General features: G+C 38.3%; 1 non-coding gene and 1 pseudogene across 1 annotated transcript; both read left to right on the top strand.

Annotated features, from left to right (window-relative positions):
- The first annotated feature begins 464 nt into the window (after positions 1-464).
- On the top strand, positions 465-536 carry TRNAC-ACA. Its single transcript has one exon. It is a non-coding gene; the product is annotated as a tRNA-Cys (tRNA).
- A 3,513-nt stretch (positions 537-4,049) lies between these two features.
- LOC122449386 lies at positions 4,050-13,729 on the top strand (annotated as a pseudogene).
- Positions 13,730-19,511: the final 5,782 nt, after the last annotated feature.

Raw genomic sequence — 19,511 nt, 5'->3', positions numbered from 1 at the left:
ATATAGCAGTTTAATTCTGATTGATTCCCACCCCTTTTGCTCTTATTGTCAAATATTTTAAGTTTACATACAATTAAAACTTTAGAAGATTTTTAAACAATATTTAAAACACAATATGTTTATTTGTGTTATTGACATAGTTTTTTCCAGTATTATGTCTAACTTTCTCTTTTTTTCATTTTGGAACTTTTTCCTAGAAGAACCTCCTTTGGTATTTCTGTCAGGATAGACCTACAGGCAATTAGGTCATTCCACTCAACCCTGAATTGGTTGCTTATGTTGAGAAAGCTGCATTCATTCTCACTGTGGCTCTTGCCAAAATAACGGTTAGTTTTCTTCTCTGGTTGTTTTTCATATTTACTTTTTTACTTTCATTAAATGAAAATATCATGATGAATCTGAGGAACTCAGGAGTATTTTGAATTACGTTGCTACATTTATTCTCAAACTTATGCTATATAAATTCCCTGGTGGCTCAGATGGTAAAGCGTCTGCCTACAGTGCAGGAGACCCAGGTTCGATCCCTGGGTCGGGAAGATTCCCTGGAGAAGGAAATGGCAACCCACTCCAGTACTCTTGCCTGGAAAATCCCATGGATGGAGGAGCCTGGTAGGCTACAGTCCATGGGGTGGCAAAGAGTGGGACACGACTGAACGACTTGACTTTCACTATGCTGTATACAGTTTATAGGAGTTCCTTTACAAGTAGGTCCAGAATTAAATAAAGTTGGGAAAACATTGGATTTGCGAAATCTAAACTTAACTTTAGAATCACAGATAAATAATACCCATGAAAGTGTTACACAGTATATTAAGAATACTTGAAAAAATATCACCATATTAAAGAACTAGATGCCCATGGATCAATTTTTGAGACAAGCAGTCTCACTGTGATCCACTTCTACCATATACCCACTGTTCTGTGGTGTGTATGCACACCCTTCCTAGGAGAAGAGCATGAAGTTTAAATGTCATACATGGGATTTTTGTAGCTTGGTTTCTCACATGTACCTGCTGTGTGTTCTTTGGAAGTTACTTAACTTCTCAAATGTGTCTTTTTTTTTCTTATTTTTAAAAGATGATAGTAATAATGTCTATATGGGGATTTTTGTGAGTACTGTATTAGATTTAGCCTGACATATAATATATGCTTAGCAGTCATACATATGTTATGCAAATAACATAATATACATTATAGATAAGTTAAAGTGTCAGTCACTCAGTTGTGTCTGACTCTTTGTGATCCCATGGACTATACAGTCCATTAATTCTCCAGGCCAAAATACTGGAGTGAGTAGCCTTTCCCTTCTCCAGGGAATCCTCCCAACCCAGATTTGAATCCAGGTCTCTTGCATTGCAGGAGGATTTTTTTTACCAGCTGAGCCCCCAGTGAGCCCATATAATATATGTATGCACACACGTATCATTGTAGCCACATGTTCCGGGAAATAAACTCACTCAGAAGGACAATGCAGATAGACAATGCAGTTTATTTCACCAGTGGACCCAAGGCAGAGTTTCCTCTTAGCCAAGGACCCCAAAGAGTTTTTGTGAAAGCCTTATATACCCTAAGTGTATAAGGTTCCCTGAAACTAGTCTGAACAAAGGAAAAAGAAAGATACAATCAAAGTTAACCTGTAATTCATATGCCTTAAGCCTAGGTAGTTAACACTGGACAATTATCAATGGGCCTGTGGTCATACCCAAATAAGCATAATAGAATGTATGATTCTATTCGGTTACACAGATAATGCTTCCCTGGTGGCTCAGATGGTAAAGTATCTGCCTGTAACGCGGGAGACCTTGGTTCGATCCCTGGGTCGAGAAGATCCTCTGGAGAAGGAAATGGCAACTCACTCCAGTACTCTTGCTTGGAAAATTCCATGGACGGAGGAGCCTGGTGGGTCCATGAGGTGGGACCATGGGGTCGCAAAGAGTCGGACACGACTGAGCGACTTTAATTTCAATTTACACAGATAATTAGGGTATTCTTTAGGGCGATGGAGAGCCCTGGGGCTCTTCCTTCCAGGGGCCTGGCTTTCCAGTTGCTGTGTTGTTTCCATAGGTACTGGGCATAGAGCTCAGAGTCCACAGTCCAGCCCAAGATGGAGTCCCGCTCTCGAGATAGAGCCTGTTCTATTTCCCCCTTCAACATATATACGTTACACTGTTAATGAAGACAGCATTGCAGTCATTCTAAACGCTAATAGCAACTGACTTGTAATTTTCTGACCATAATCATCACTTTTTATTTGCAGCATAATAATTTGTATGCACGTTTTATATTCCAATTTAAAGCGTAAGCGTCTATGTTTTCTGGGGAAAAAAAAGGATTTAATATGTTGTGCGTTCTTAAGGGAGACTTAATAAAAGAATAACAATAAGCATAATAACATTTTTGAGTGATTATCACTTTAGGCACTATAATGAGACTATATATAAAAGTTGCTTTCCAAGTATATTATGATACAGTGATGTATACCGTAGTACCATGTCTATGTTACCTAAATGTTTAGGGTTTCATAGTACAAAATGGAAAATCTGGTATTTAAATCTAGATATGCCTGTGTGCACTTTATATCCTTACATCTCTAACAGTCTATAGTCCAACCATGGACTTAGAAGAAAGATTCTAATGCATTTCTAGTAATGAGAGTAGCAGCTATTTCTACCAGGATGAAAACAATAAACAACAAACACTGGTAGTCTAAGATGGTCTCAATACTCTGGTGCATGAGAATTCCATTAGTCATGCCTCCGTAGTGTAGACATGAATTACTCAAATTGTTACCGAGTCTAAGCTTGCTCTGCTAGATGCATGAATTGGAGAGAATGAATTACAGGCCAGTGAATCAGAGAGAGCTGGGTGATTGAGAAGATACAGACTAATGTCTCAAAATAACCATTTTATGGGGTCTGGATGCCAGGTTCTTTTATGGATCAGGAAACAAAGAAAAAAGTCCATTAATCTTGCAAATATATCCTAGGATGGCAAGCATCAGGCAGGGAGTGTGTTAATTTCTTCCTTCCTGACATCTCCAGATGGACAAAGTTCTGAACAAAGGCTTTTAGATCAACAGTCAGGCAGAGGAGCAGGATTCTCTGAGGCAGGCCATTATGTATGATTTTAATGACAAAAGCATCTAAAAGAAAGTCAAAAAAGCAGAATCTGAACTGATTTTTCCATGCAACACAATATGACAAGGAAAATTCTAGGAATTACTGCACTGGGGCTTTTAAAACTGATAGGCTATAAGAAATAGATTTTAGGAATGATGGATTCTCCTTGAGAAATAGGTTATGGCTTGGCACACAACGATGCATGTCTCCAAATTAGTGGGAATAAAATGTACACCAATCTGAACCTAACTGTTAGTCCCAGTGGTTTTTGCTTTATGCAGGACAAGATTTGAGTTATTCTTACCAGTTGTCCATGCTGGTCCTATGGTCCACACCAATCATTCCTCCTGATAATTTTGGTGTTTGGGATGGGCATTTTTGTTTGTTTGTATTTGTTTATGAACTTTTGTTCTGGTGAGGACATTGAAAACAAACTTTCAAGGAACAAGTATTGCTAACTGTGCTGCGGTCCCTCTGGCTTCTTTTGATTCTGCCAACTTCTTTAACAACTTGAAGACACTGTAGCTTTTCACTCTGTTTGGGCAATCCTTCCTATGCGATGGAGAAGGAAATGGCAGTGCACTCCAGGATTCTTGCCTGGAGAACTGCATGAAACAGAGGAGCCTAGCAGGCTATAGTCCACGGGATCGCAAGGAGTCAGACACGATTGAATGACTATCACTCACTCTTACTATGTCTATCCATCCTTCATGTATTGGCTGAGGTGCTGATTCTCCTGAGAAAACCTTCTGCCTGTCATTGAAAGTATGTTTTATGGGACTTCCCTATGGTAGTCACTGGTTAGAAATCCAGCTTGCAACTGCCTTGCAATTTAGGCAACAGATTCGATCCCTGGTCCGAGATCTAAGATCCCCCATGCAGAGGAGCAACTGAGCCCACTTGAAACAACGAAAGATCCCGCCTTGTGCAATGAAGATCCACGTGCCAACTAAGATCCAACACAGTCAGATAAACGAAGATTTGCAAAAGTAGATTTTCATTATTCATTCTCATGTGGGCATCTTGTTCTATTTATAATTGTGTACCCTTGTATGTGAGTTTGCTTAATGTTTGTCTTCTCCTATAAACCTAAGCATGTGAGACTATGAACATGCTTGTTTTCTATGGTTATGGCCAGGACTATGCCTAGACTCATCTGGGACCAATACACAATTGAATGAATGAATGAATAATTCCTGTCAATGGTGCAAATGTTTGAGATGAATTAAGGCATGCAATTCTGTCTGAAATCAATTTGGCTTAATAACAGACTTCTGTCTGTTATTCCATGTTTATGCCAATATTCGGCCCTAGAAGTAACAGTGTAACTTGATTTTAGCATCATCAAAGAGAATTAATACAAGTTATGTTAATACACTCACAGTCTACCTCAGCAAGCAGAACTGGATTCCTATGCACACATTCATCACTTTTTGTCCAGTAGTCTGAGGTAAGGACCTATTGTTGCTCTCATGGGAGCTTTGTCCTCTGAGAGTTCCATGGGTGTATAACTCTCTTTTTCAGTTCCCAAGCACATTTGACTTTATATGTAAAAGGCCAAGTGCCAGAGTTCCTTAACCATTCATTCATTCAACTGATTGTCAGTGGTGCCTGTTACCTTCTATGGCATCTCCCCGGAGTGAGATCTCCCCAAACTGGGAGCCTGCAGTAACAACCAGGGCAAATACCTGCAAGTACTCATGACTTTGCTTATGATGATCGCCATTTTCAGGACACTACAGGGATTGTCTTCTTTTCTCATGACAGCAGTGGTCTTTCAGCAAGGGTGTTGTCTGGGGCTGCCTTTCTAATATCTCCATTTTATAAATGAGCACATAGTGACATAAAGCAATTAAGTGACTTATCTGAGGAGACAGATCAGCAACTCTTACCGTACAATCATGTTAGCTACTTCTGTGGCATTGCTTTTTTTCTGAATCTCTCTTTGTTCTGAAGAACTTTTCCCCTTTGATTAAAGACTAAGAAGAACATCTCAATTGAGTGTTTCTCATCTTTTATGAATTGAATTTCTGATTTGAGTCTCATATGTGAAATCAGTGAATTTGCTTATTCGTTTTTCAGGGAGCCAGGTAAGCCTCTGATCAAATTTACAATTTGTATAAATTCTCAGGGCCAGAGGTAACCAGGAAAATATATCAAGGTGCCTATTTCCCTCTTGATTTATTCATAACTGAATACTGAATGTTTTGAATGTCACTATGTGTCTGTGATTTTTAATGACAGACTGAGTCACAAATAACATGGAAATTCTTAAGGAGGATATGTATTTATCTTGCAAAAAAATAATAAATAAAGGAACAAGAGGATCCTGAGTCCCTGCTTTGCCATACATGAGCTTGTAGAGCTTGGATAAGTTGTTAAACCTTTTTCAATTTTAGGTTCCTCTCTTGGAGTATGGTAATATTAGCTATGCTGGCTAATCCCAAGTTCTTTGAGAGTATCAAATTGGATCTCAATTTGAAATTTTATTATAATTTGGAGAGTACTTAACAACATTAATGAAAAAGAGAAGGAATAGAGAAAAATAAGATAAGGGGGACCCTGGCTAAGTGACCAACTATAAAAATGCACTGAAAGGAGAGGTGTAAAAATCACACTAGAATAAAGAATATATGGGAATGAGGGATCCTGGACTTTAGTTTTTATTCTGAAGATTTGCTGGCATTAGGCACCTAGATTGATTAACTATTAGATGCATTGGCCAGTGAACTATAGCATAAATAAATGAGACCATGGTACCACCCCACTGGCTTGAGGGACAAAAACAGTGCTCTCTGCTTGGGAATAAAGAATAGAAATATCTGAAATAATCAACATTTTATATGTTTCTTTTGGTCTTCTATACTTTCTGACCAGGGAATATGTTTTTTATATCATTCCAGACCTCATGTATTGTAAGGACTTGGTAGCTGGAGAAAGAATGAATGTTGGATGAATTACTGAACAAATTCTAGCATTTAATGTGGCTTATTAATTGGCATTATTCAAAACTTATGTAACTTTCAAATGTAGATGTATCCTTTCCTTTCCTTTTCTTTCTTGATAGAGGGAAGAGGAATTTGATTATAAACATGTGCATATAGTCCTTGTTACTCAAATTGGATTCAGAAAGAAAGTACATTAGCTAAATTCCCAACAGCTAATTGTATATTCGATTCCAAAAGTCCATGCTCTTTATTTCTCCACATTACTTGTGAATAACACACTCACTAATTAGTCATTCATGAATCAGCTCAGTGCAGTTGCTCAGTAGTGTCTGACTCTTTGTGACGCCATGGACCACAGCATGCCAAGCTTCCCTATCCATCATCAACTCCCCAAGCCTATGCAAACTCATGTTTTCAAGTCGGCAATGCCATCCAACCATCTCATCCTCTGTTGTCCCCTTCTCCTCCCACCTTCAATCTTCCCCAGCATCAGAGTCTTTTCCAATGAGTCAGTTCCTCACATCAGGTGGCCAAAGTACTGGAGTTTCAGCTTCAGCATCAGTCCTTCCAGTGAATATTCAGGACTGATTTCCTTTAGGATGGACTGGTTGGATCTCCTTTCAGTCCAAGGGACTCTCAAGACTCTTCTCCAACACCACAATTCAAAAGCATCAATTCTTCGCCGCCCTGGTTTCTTTATTCATTCATAAATAGACCAATATAATGAAAAACATTTCTGTGCCCAGAGCTGGGGTAGAGAGATTACATATAAAATATAAGGAGAATATTTCAAAAACTCAAGCTTTGATTCAGAATGACATTACTTCAAATACCAGCTCTGCTATTAGATAGTTTAATGGATTTCATTGCATTACTCCTTGTCAGCAAGCTTCAGTTTCCCCATATGTTAAATGGGAATAATATCTCACATGGTTGGATGATAAATCAATGGAAGCATAGCATGCATGTGGCTCCCTGAAAATAGTAAGTTCACACATTGGAGAGGGAAATGGCCACCCACTCCAGTGTTCTTGCCTTGAGAATCCCAGGGACGGGGGAGCCTGGAGGGCTGCCATCTATTGGGTCACACAGGGTCGGATATGACTGAAGTGACTTAGCAGCAGCAGCAGTAGTTTCTAGCTACCGAAGTTTAGTTCATTATTTAAGTTTGTACATCTGCTTACATAGTATTGAAGTCCTATATGGGAGATACAGCTTAAATTAAGACAAAACAAATTATTATAAGTAACCAGATGGTCAGTGGTGCTCCATAGGTTGTAACAGAATGGCAGTGTCTAGAGAGGAGCAGGTTTTGAAGACTTCATGGAAGCTTTGAAACTCATGCTATTCTTTGAAGAACAAATTTGAATTGTACTAAGGGCACAGGACATCTTTTATCCTTTTACATTATGTCCTGAACATCCAATATGTGGTGACCCAATCCCCCTCCCCCCAAAAAAACTAAAAAAGATTGCTAAAAGGTCAATACATGATTTAAACACATTTTATAATTCTACCTTTTCAGTAGATTAATGTTAACACACGAATGTGCTTGAAACTATTTTTTCTCCCTTGTAGGAAAGTGCAGGATTAAGACTGACTCCTTCATTTTGTTGAGAATAAAGATGGTTAAAAAAACACACACACACAAAATGAAATGCTTTCAGTACATTCTACCCCCAGATTTAGGGACATCTAATATGAGTATTGATTAAGGTAAGTAGGATCCAAGAGGGAGTCTTCTCTGAATGATAATGCCTCCCGGTGCCTCCCTACCACCAGCAGCAGGAGTACAGAGAGAATGGACAGCTACAGGCTCCTGTCAAGACCTTCACCCTCCCCTCCCACCCCACAGCCTCATAGCCTGGTTGGCACCCTCTAGACAGTCTAATCTAGAGATTAGACCTGAGGACTAATCTGATTCTCTTTACTGGTGTGTCATTCACCAAGCTGAGGAATTCAAGTCAGCCCTAAACTCATGTTAAATAATGTCCACATCTCTTCATATCCCTCTTTCTAAACCCAGCAGTCACTCCTGCCCAAATCCTGAAATCACTCTATTCCTTCTGGAATTTACAGAAGGATTTACATTTATCAGCATAACCAGGATATCTGGAAGTTCCCTTTACCAACTTGTCCACCTGAAATCTGCATCCTGGGACAGGGCTTCCCTCACAGCCATCTCTGTGCTGCCAATTTTCTCTCCCACTTTCCTTTTAATGCTGTATTGTTCCATGTTCTTAAATTTGTAACATTATCATACTCTGATTTTTTTCTCCAAACTCTTTCCTTTAATGGTCTGATTTACCTGTGTGGATTTAATATGATATATGAAGGTTAAACCAGTTGCAAATTGCCAATATAATTAGAATTAATAAATTCTGGTGCAACCAGTCCAATTGTTTATGCAACCCTTCTAAGTTAGACAGCCAAGAAGAATCTCCAACTCACCATGGCTAATCTGAAATCATCATTCTTGTTCTTCCTCAAACATCTACTTCGTCTACTCCATTCCCTTCATGATTTATATGAACAAATGGAATCATCATTTTCCCCTCTTTCTCTAATATCCTACATTTACTACATCAGGAAATCCAGCAAGCTCTACTTTATAGAAATATATGTAGAGTCTGGTAATTTCTCCTTGCCTTTCTCCCTACCACCCTGTTCCACACCATCATTATCTATTGTGTAGATTAATGAGATTAATGCAGAGAAAATGAATTGGGTGAAATTATAGCATCTCAGACTTCATTCTTGACATGGGAGCTTTCCTTTACCTCAGAAATCTATTTCCTTAATGTCAGGACCTTATATTTTAGGTCCCTTGATAGATTCCATCACTATCTTCTAACTGTAAGATTATCTGCATTGATTGAATCCTACTAAGTGCCAGGAAATATTGTTGCATCAACTTTAGATATGGAGAAACCGAGGCTCAGAAACCCTAGCTAATACACAGGATGATTCAGAAAATAAATTAATTCATACTTGGTATAGCTGTGCTGGCCACTATCTGAGTAGAAGAGAAATATTGTGTGACAGTTAGAGGAAGGCATAATTGGAATATGACAGTGGAAGTAATCTGGAACAGAAGCAAATGGAGTGAGTGAGGACATAAGATGTTTGATTTACAGTTATCTGGAATTCCTCGATCACAACATCCACTCCTATAATCAATACAGAAACAAATAACTCTGTCCTAGTCATAGTGTGTAAAAGCCTACCATGCCAGGTTTCATTGTCACTCCAGTTTGATGATGAGTTCAAGAAAAAAACTGATGGACAAATGGTGTTGAGTGATACCCAGAGTCAGTCATCTAGGACAGGATGGAGCAGGATTGTGGACCCAGATGTCTCTAGCTTGGAACCACTTTTTTAATGTTTATTCTCTGGATGTCTTTATTCTTTCTACAGGATTTTCTACAGTAGCCTACTGTGTTGGAATTATACATTCTATGTATCCTATTGACCCAGGGGTCTGGATCAGATGGTAAAGAATCTGCCCAAAATACAGGAGACCCAGGTTTTGTTCCTGGGTCTGGAAGATCTCCTGGAGAAGGGAATGGCTACCCACTCCAGTATTCTTGCCTGGGAGATCCCATAGACAGAGGAGCCTGGCAGGCTAAGGCCATAGGGTCAAAAGAGTTGGAAATGACCGAGCAACTGAGCATGTTTCCTATTATCCTCTGAGGCTACTGAAGACTCAGTTCAGTTCAGTCACTCCATCATGTCCGACTCTTTGCGGTCTCATGGACTTCAGCATGCCAGGCCTCCCTGTCCATCACCAACTCCTGGACTTTCTCAAACTCAAGTACATTGAGTCGGTGATGCCACCCAACCTCTCATCCTCTGTCATCCCCTTCTCCTCCTGCCTTCAATCTTTCCCAGCATCAAGGTCTTTTCAAATGAGTCAGTTCTACACATCAGGTGGCCAAAGCATTGGAGTTTCAGCTTCAGCATCAGTCCTTCCAAAGAATATTTAGGGTTGATTTCCTTTTGGATTGACTGGTTTGATCTCCTTGCAGTCCAAGGGACACTCAAGAGTATGTCCAACACCACAGTTCAAAAGCATCAATTCTTCAGTGCTCACCTTTCTTTATAGTCCAAATGTCACATCTCTACATGACTAATAGAAAAACCATAGCTTTGACTAGACGGACTTTTGTTGGCAAAGTAATGTCTCTGCTTTTCGATATGCTGTCTAGTTTGGTCATAGCTTTTCTTCCAAGGAGCAACAATCTTTTAATTTCATGGCTGCAGTCACCATCTGCAGTGATTTTGGAGTCCAAAAAAATAAAATTTGTCAGTTTCCATTGTTTCCCCATCTATTTGCCATGAAGTGATGGGACCGGATGCCATGATCTTAGTTTTCTAAATGTTGAGTTTTAAGCCAGCGTTTTCACTCTCCTCTTTCACTTTCATCAGGAGGCTCTTTAGTTCCTCTTCACTTTGTGCCATAAGGGTGGTGTCATCTGAATAGCTGAGGTTATTGATAATTTCTCCCAGCAATCTTGATTCTAGTTCATGCTTCATCCAGCCCAGAGTTTCTCATGATGTACTCTGCATATAAGTTAAATAAGCAGGGTGACGATATACAGCCTTGACATACTCCTTTCCCAGTTTGGAACCAGTCTGTTGTTCCTTGTTCAGTTCTAACTGTTGCTTCTTGACCTGTATACAGATTTCTCAGGAGGCAGGTAAGGTGGTCTGGTATTCCCATCTCTTTAAGAATGTTCCACAGTTTGTTGTGATCCACACAGTAAAAGGCTTTGGCATAGTCAATAAAGCAGAAGTAGATGTATTTGTGGAACACTCTTGCTTTTTCAATGATCCAATGGATGTTGGCAATTTGATCTCTGGTTCCTCTGCCTTTTTTAATACTGCTTGAACATCTGGAAGTTCACAATTCACGTATTGTTGAAGATTGGCTTGGAGAATTTTGAGCATTACTTTGCTAGCATGTGAGATGAGTGCAATTGTGTGGTAGTTTGACCATTCTTTGGCATTGCCCTTCTTTGGGATTGGAATGAAAACTGACCTTTTCCAGTCTTGTGGCCACTGCTGAGTTTTCCAAATTTGCTACCATATTGACTGCAGCACTTTCACAGCATCATCTTTTATGATTTGAAATAGCTCAGCAGGAATTTCAACACCTCCACTAGCTTTGTTCATAGCGATACTTCCTAAGGCCCACAACCATTTTGCCTTTTTGCATTTGTTTCTCTTGGGGACGATCTTGACCACTGCCTCTTGTATAATGTCATGAACCTCTGTCCATAGTTCTTCAAGCACTCAGTCTATCAGATCTAAGCCCTTGAATCTGTTTGTCACTTCTACTGTATATTCATAAGGGATTTGATTTAGGTCATGCATGAAAGGTCTAGTGGTTTTCTCTTCTTTCTTCAATATAACTCTGAATTTTGCAATAAGGAACCTAGAACATGATATATTAAGACTTCTGTTGTTAGAAGATCAATTATATTCCCCTTGATACAATAGTAGTGAAATGAAGTAAATTGCAGTAACCTATTTTATTACATGACTATTCTGTATCAGTTTTTAAAGTCTGACTTGTGATGCCAACATATCTCATTTAGTAAAAATCTTGTAATTTTTCATATGTGTCACTCAGTCGTAGCCAACTCTTTGCAACCCTGGACTTCCTACCAGGCTCTTCTGTCCAGTGGATTTTCCAGGCAAGAATACTGGAGTGGGTTGCCATTTCCTTCTCCAGGAGATCTTCCTAACCCAGGGATTAAACCTCGGTATCCTGCATTGTAGGCAGACGTTTTACCATCTGAGCCATGAGGGAAGTCATTTTCATAAGTTACCTCTTTTTCTGAACTTAAATTTTTATCAATTACTAGGTTAGAAGATTGGGTTGTACTATCTACAAACTCTTTCAAGCTAGAATAGTCTATTTTCCTATTGTTGTTGCTATTTAGTCTCTAAGTCATAACTGATTCTTTGGAACTCCATGGACTATAGCCCTCCAGGCTCCTCTGTCCATGAGATTTCCCAGGCAATAATACTGGAGTAGGTTTCAATTTCCTTCTTCAGAGGATTTTCTCAGCCTAGGGATTGAACCTGCATCTCCTGTGTGACAGGTGGATTCTTTACCACTGAGCCACTTGGGAAGCCTATCAGTTTAAAAATGATGTTTTGTTATTGGGCTAGTGAAATTTACAGAATTCTGATATAAAATATTCAGCTCAGTTCAATTCAGTTGCTCAGTCATGCCTGACTGTTTGCGACCCCATGGACTGCAGCATGCCAGGCTTCACTGTCTATCACCAATTCCCAGAGTTTGCTCAACCTCATGCCCATCAAGTCAGTGATGCCTTCCAACAATCTCATCTTCTGTTGTCCCCTTCTTCTCCTGCCTTCAATCCTTCCAAGCATCAGGGTCTTTTCCAATGAGTCAGTTTTTTGCATCAGGTGGCCAAAGTATTGGAACTTCAGTTTCAGCATCAGTCCTTGCAATGAATATTCAGGGCTGATTTCCTTTAGGATGAACTGGTTGGATCTCCTTGCAGCCCAAGGGATGCTCAAGAGTCCTCTCCAACATCATAGTTCAAAAGTATCAATACTTTGGCACTCGGCTTTCTTTATCGTCCAAGTCCACATCCATACACTGGACACTATAATAGTTTTGACTCAGTTACTTAACAGTTCCTTTTTTTCCCCTTATTGCTATAGGACACTCACAAAATGTACAACTGACCCTAGAGAAAAACAGTACGTTCGTGACTGAGTTCATTCTTGCCGGGATAACTGGTGACCCACAACTGCAGATCCCACTCTTTCTAGTGTTCGCGCTCATCTACCTCCTCACTCTGGTTGGGAACCTGGGGGTGATCACGCTGATCCTGCTGGACTCTCGTCTCCACACCCCCATGTACTTCTTCCTTAGCAATCTCTCTCTGGTGGACTTTGCTTACTCCACAGCCGTCACTCCCAAAGTGATGGCAGGATTCCTCATGGAAGACAAGGTCATTTCCTACAATGCTTGTGCCGCTCAGTTTTTCTTTTTTGGTGGCTTTCTCATTATGGAAACTTTTCTCTTGGCCTCAATGGCCTATGACCGTCATGCAGCGGTGTGTAAACCACTCCATTACACCAACATCATGACACCAAGAGTGTGTGCCTGGATGGTCGTAGGATGCTATGTTCTTAGTTTTCTAGAGGCCTCTGTGCACACTTGGAATGCATTCAGTCTCTCTTTCTGCAGAACCAATGTGATTGATCACTTTTTCTGTGATTCTATTCCTCTCCTGGCTCTCTCATGTTCAGACAACAAGAGAAGTGAGATGGTGTTTTTCAGTTTGGCAGGCTTTAATATCATCGTTTCTGTCCTGGTCATCCTGGTCTCTTACCTGTTTATCTTTGTCACTATTCTGAGGGTGCGCTCATCAGAAGGACATCAGAAGGCCTTTTCCACCTGTGCTTCCCACCTCACTTCCATCTCCATCTTCTATGGGACAGGCGCCTTCATGTACCTACAGCCCGGCTCCCGCCATTCCATGGACACAGACAAAATGGCGTCTGTGTTCTACGCCGTGGTCATCCCCATGCTGAATCCACTGATCTATAGCCTGAGGAACAGAGAGGTCAAGAGTGCCTTAACAAAGGCTGTGGAAAAAGCAACATCTTCTATAAAATTCATATTTTGATTATATAGATACAACAATAAGGTGGTTTCATACAGGTCAGATCAAGTTAGGGGAAGTGTTGTTAGGCCAACAACATGCAAATTTTGAGTACTTTCTCGAGTTCTTTATTAAGTCTATGATACAAATGACTTAAAAATATGATATCTCAGGAATAATAGCTTAGGAATATCAACCTTGAACCTAGAAGTCTTAGTACATAGTTTCTTCTTAGTTACATTTCATTATTTCTCATGATCATCCCCACTCTCATTTTAGTCAATGCATATTTAAATACATGCCCAAAGAAACATCATTTATGCAATCCAGTGTAACTCACACATTCATGAGTGACAGAAAGATGAGTTCAAAGATGAATGGGACTAGTCTATTTTCATAGTATAATTTAAAGCAATGATTATGATAGCTGATAATTCATTCTTAAATGTAAACTTGGTGCCAAATAGTCTGGGTATAGGTTTATTGCTTAATTTTTGTTTGTTTCTGTTCTTGTTTCAGTGATAATAAACATGATTATATGGTCATCTTTAATTAGCTCAATTTTTGTCTTTATCAACTCATTATACAGAAGTTACATCTTCATATGACAATTTTAAAATATCAGACCAGAATATAAGAGAAATAAGAATAATGGCATATTTTAATTCACTGAAAAAAATAGCACTTAATTTTAAAGTAAGGCGTCAATCTATCTTCAAATGCTCAACTTTGTACTCCTTTTATGCTCCCTCCTTCATGTATGCATTCAGGCCACCTAATTATAGATTGGCAATTGGGCTCAAATTAGAGGTTGACCTGATTGGTCCTTGCCAATCTCTAAGAAAAGCCTATCCTGGATTTTAAATTTTGGCATATTAGAACACCATGAATCATTTGGAGTTATGATAACTGTTATAAAGATAACTTTTAAAGCAATTTGAAGTCTTAGCATCACGCATGACAAGTTTGATTTATTCCATGGTCACGTGGATGGCTCATCACACAGAAATAAATGTGGGACACAACATTAACAAAAGAAAATCACCTTATCTTTGACAAAGGAGGCAAAGATATACAATGGAAAAAAGACAACCTCTTTAACAAGTGGTGCTGGGAAAACTGGTCAACCACTTGTAAAAGAATGAAACTAGAACACTTTCTAACACCATACACAAAAATAAACTCAAATGGATTAAAGATCTAAATGTAAGACCAGAAACTATAAAACTCCTAGAGGAGAACATAGGCAAAACACTCTCCGACATAAATCACAGCAGGATCCTCTATGACCCACCTCCCAGAATATTGGAAATAAAAGCAAAACTAAACAAATGGGACCTAATGAAACTTAAAAGCTTTTGCACTACAAAGGAAACTATAAGTAAGGTGAAAAGACAGCCCTCAGATTGGGAGAAAAATAGCAAATGAAGAAACAGACAAAGGATTAATCTCAAAAATATACAAGCAACTCCTGCAGCTCAATTCCAGAAAAATAAATGACCCAATCAAAAAATGGGCCAAAGAACTAAACAGACATTTCTCCAAAGAAGACATACAGATGGTTAACAAACACATGAAAAGATGCTCAACATCACTCATTATCAGAGAAATGCAAATCAAACCACAATGAGGTACCATTACACGCCAGTCAGGATGGCTGCTATCCAAAAGTCTACAAGCAATAAATGCTGGAGAGGGTGTGGAGAAAGGGAACCCTCTTACACTGTTGGTGGGAATGCAAACTAGTACAGCCACTATGGAGAACAGTGTGGAGATTTCTTAAAAAACTGGAAATAGAACTGCCATATGACCCAGCAATCCCACTTCTGGGCATACACACTGAGGAAACCAGATCTGAAAGAGACACGTGCACCCCAATGTTCATCGCAGCACTGTTTATAATAGCCAGGACATGGAAGCAACCTAGATGCCCATCAGCAGATGAATGGATAAGGAAGCTGTGGTACATATACACCATGGAATATTACTCAGCCATTAAAAAGAATTCATTTGAACCAGTCCTAATGAGATGGATGAAACTGGAGCCCATTATACAGAGTGAAGTAAGCCAGAAAGATAAAGAACATTACAGCATACTAACACATATATATGGAATTTAGAAAGATGGTAACGATAACCCTATATGCAAAACAGAAAAAGAGACACAGAAATACAGAACAGACTTTTGAACTCTGTGGGAGAAGGTGAGGGTGGGATATTTCAAAAGAACAGCATGTATACTATCTATGGTGAAACAGATCACCAGCCCAGGTGGGATGCATGAGACAAGTGCTCGGGCCTGGTGCACTGGGAAGACCCAGAGGAATCGGGTGGAGAGGGAGGTGGGAGGGGGGATCGGGATTGGGAATACATGTAAATCCATGGCTGATTCATATCAATGTATGACAAAACCCACTGGAAAAAAAAATAATAATAAAAAAAATAATAAACATCTTGGCTATTGAGAAAAAAAAAAAAAAAGAAAATCACATAGTAGCCTATATGGGAAAAGAATCTAAAACAAAGTAGATATTTGTATATGCATAACTGATTCACTTTGTTGTATACCTGAAGTTCACACAACATTGTAAATCAACTATATGCCAATAAAAAATATTTTAAATGAAAAAAAAATTTTTAATTCCATTACATGGTAATCTCAATAGATTCAAGCCAAGAGTTTGACAATATCCACTGTCTATTCATGATTTAAAAAAAAATCTCATCCAAGTGGGTAGAGAGGGAACAAATCTTAACATGATAAAGGCCATTTTATAACAAAACCACATCCAACATAGTACACAATGGTGAAAATCTGAAAGCCTTCCAGTTTGACTTGACAAGAATGCCCCCTCACCACTTCCATTTAATACAGTTTGGGAGTCCTAGCCACAGCAATCAGACAAGAAACAAAATTACAGGTTATTCAACTTGGAAGGGAAGGTAAAACTGTCACTTTTGTATATGATATATGAGACTTTATATTGTGTAAAAGTCCTTCTTCCAAAAAAACCGCCAAAAAGCTATTAGAACTATTAAGTGAATTCAGCAAGATTGCAGATTACAAAATTAATATACAGAAAACTGCTCCATTTATGTACACTAGCAATGAAATATCAGAAAGAGAAAGCAAATAGTCCTATTTAAAATCATATCAAAAAACCTAAAATATCTAGAAATAAATTCTATCAAGGACGTGAAAGACCTGTACTCTGAAAACTATTAAACACCAATATAGGAAACTGAAAATTATGTAAAGAGATGGAAAATGCATAGCCCATGCTCTTGAGTTGGAAGAATTAATGCTATTAAAAGTGTCATGGTATCCAAAGAGATATACATACTTAATGCAATCATTATCAAAATTCCCATGACCTTTTTCACAGAAATAGGACAAACAATCCTAAAGATTATATGGAACCATAAAAGACCCATAATTGGCAAAGCAATTTTGAAGAAAAAGAACAAAGCTGGAGGTATCACACTCCCAGACTTCAGGTTATACTGTAAAGGTACAGTAACCAAAGTAGGAGATATTGGCACAAAAATAGACACACAAACCAATGGAATAGAATACAGAATCCAAAATAAACCCACATGGTTATAGTCAATTAATCAATTACAAAAAGGTAAGAATATACAGTGAAAAAAGGACAATCTTTTCAGGAAGTGGTGGTAGAAAAACTGGACAACATTTGTAAAACAATGAGATTAAAACATTCTCTCATACCACATACAAAAATAAACTCAAAGAGTTAAACATAAGACCTGAAATTATAAATTTCTAGAAGAGAACATAAGTGAAGAAGTCTTTAACGTAAGTTGTAGCAATACTTTCTTGGATCAGTTTTCCAAGGGAAAATAAATAAAAGCAAAAATAAACAAATGGGGTCTAATTAAACTTAGAAGTTTTTGCAATGAAATAATAACCCACAGACTGGGAGACAATTTTTGCAAGCAGAGTGACCAACAAGGGATTAATTCCCCAAAATAAAAAAAGCTTTTGTAACTCAACAACAACAACAATAAAAACCCATAAATAAACAAATTTTATAAATGGTTAGAAGACCTAAACAGACATTTCTCTGTAGAAGGCATACAGGTGGTCAGCAGGCACGTGAAAAGATGGTCAGCATTATTAACTAATAGAAAAATGCAAATCAAAGCTACTATGAGATATCATCTCACACCCGTCAAAATGGCTATCATCAAAAAGTCTACAAATAAAAAATGTAGAAGATGTGGAGAAAAGGGAACCTTCCTACACCATTGCTGAAAGTGTAAATTGTTGCAGTGATTATGCAAAACAGAATGGAAGTTACTTAGAAAACTGAAAATAGATCTAGCATATGATTCAGCAATTGCATTCCTGGGCATTTATCCAGTAAAGACAAAAGCTCTAGTTCAAAAAGATACACCCACTCCAATGTTCATGGTAGCACTACTTACAATAACCAAGACCTGGAAGCCATCTAAGTGCTCATTGACTTATGAATGGATAAAGAAGATATATATCTACATGAAATGTTAATCAGCCACAAAAGAATGAAATAATCCTCTTTGCAGTGACAAAGATGGATCTAGAGATTATTATACTAAGTGAAGTAAGTCAGAGAAAGATAAATACTATAGGAGATCACTTATATGTGGAATATAAAAAATAGTAAAAGTGAACCTATTTACAGAAGAGAAACAGACTCACAGACATAGAAAGCAAGCTTAGGATTACCAAAGAGGAAGAGGGGGAGGTACAAATGTGAATATGAGATTGACAGATACACATTACCATTTATAAAATAGATAAACAACAAGGATTTACTGTATAATGTAGGCAACAGTGTTCAGTGTCTTGTAATAAACTATAATGGAAAAGAATTGTAAAAATGAATATAAAATATATGTATATGTGTGTGTGTGTGTGTGTGTATATACAACCACCAAATGATTTAACTATATACACCTGAAACTAACATGATTTTGTCAATCAAACATAATCAATTAAAAAGAACATTTTTCTTTTGATCCATAAAAAAGAAATTGCATATCTTTTAATTTATTAATAAAACTCTAGGCCACAACTTCTTTGTTCATACAAATTAGAATTTTTGTTAAAATATTGCTTTGATTCCCAAATATCACTTTAAAATCCTAAATATAAAACAGACTGTATCAAAAGGCACACTTTTAATTCTGTTTAAATAAGAATATATTGGTTTTTTAAAAATTAATATTTATTCAAAATATTGAGAGTCTAGCAATTCAAAATAAATAGCTTTCAAGTTAAAAAATGTTTTTGCACAACAAGGGAAACCATTGAAAAAATGAAAAGACAATGCATGGAACTGGAGAAAATACTTGCCAGTGATGTAGCCAACAAGGAATTAATATCCAAAATATACCAAGAGCTCATACTACCTAATATCAAACGAACAAACAACTGAATCAAAAATGGGCAAAAGACCTGAATAGACATTTTTCAAAAGAAGACATACAGACGGCTAACGGGCACATAAGAAGATGCTCAGCATCCCTAATTGTTCTTGTTGTTCAGACATTCAGTCATGTCTGACTCTCTGGAACCCCATGGATTGCAGCATGTCAGGCCTCCCTGTCCATTACTGTCTCCTGGAGTTCACTCAAACTCACGTCCATTGAGTCAGTGATGCCATCCAACCATCTCATCTCTGTCGCCCTCTTCTCCTCCTGCTGTCAATCTTTCCCAGCATCTCTGTCTTTTCCAATGAGCTGGCTCTTCATATCAGTGGCCAAAGTACATCTGGAAGCTTTTTGAA

The sequence above is a fragment of the Cervus canadensis genome, chromosome 11, assembly GCF_019320065.1.
Source record: "Cervus canadensis isolate Bull #8, Minnesota chromosome 11, ASM1932006v1, whole genome shotgun sequence".
NCBI lineage: Eukaryota > Metazoa > Chordata > Mammalia > Artiodactyla > Cervidae > Cervus > Cervus canadensis.
The sequence above is the reverse complement of the archived record's forward strand: the minus strand, read 5'-3'. Positions and strand labels throughout refer to the sequence as shown.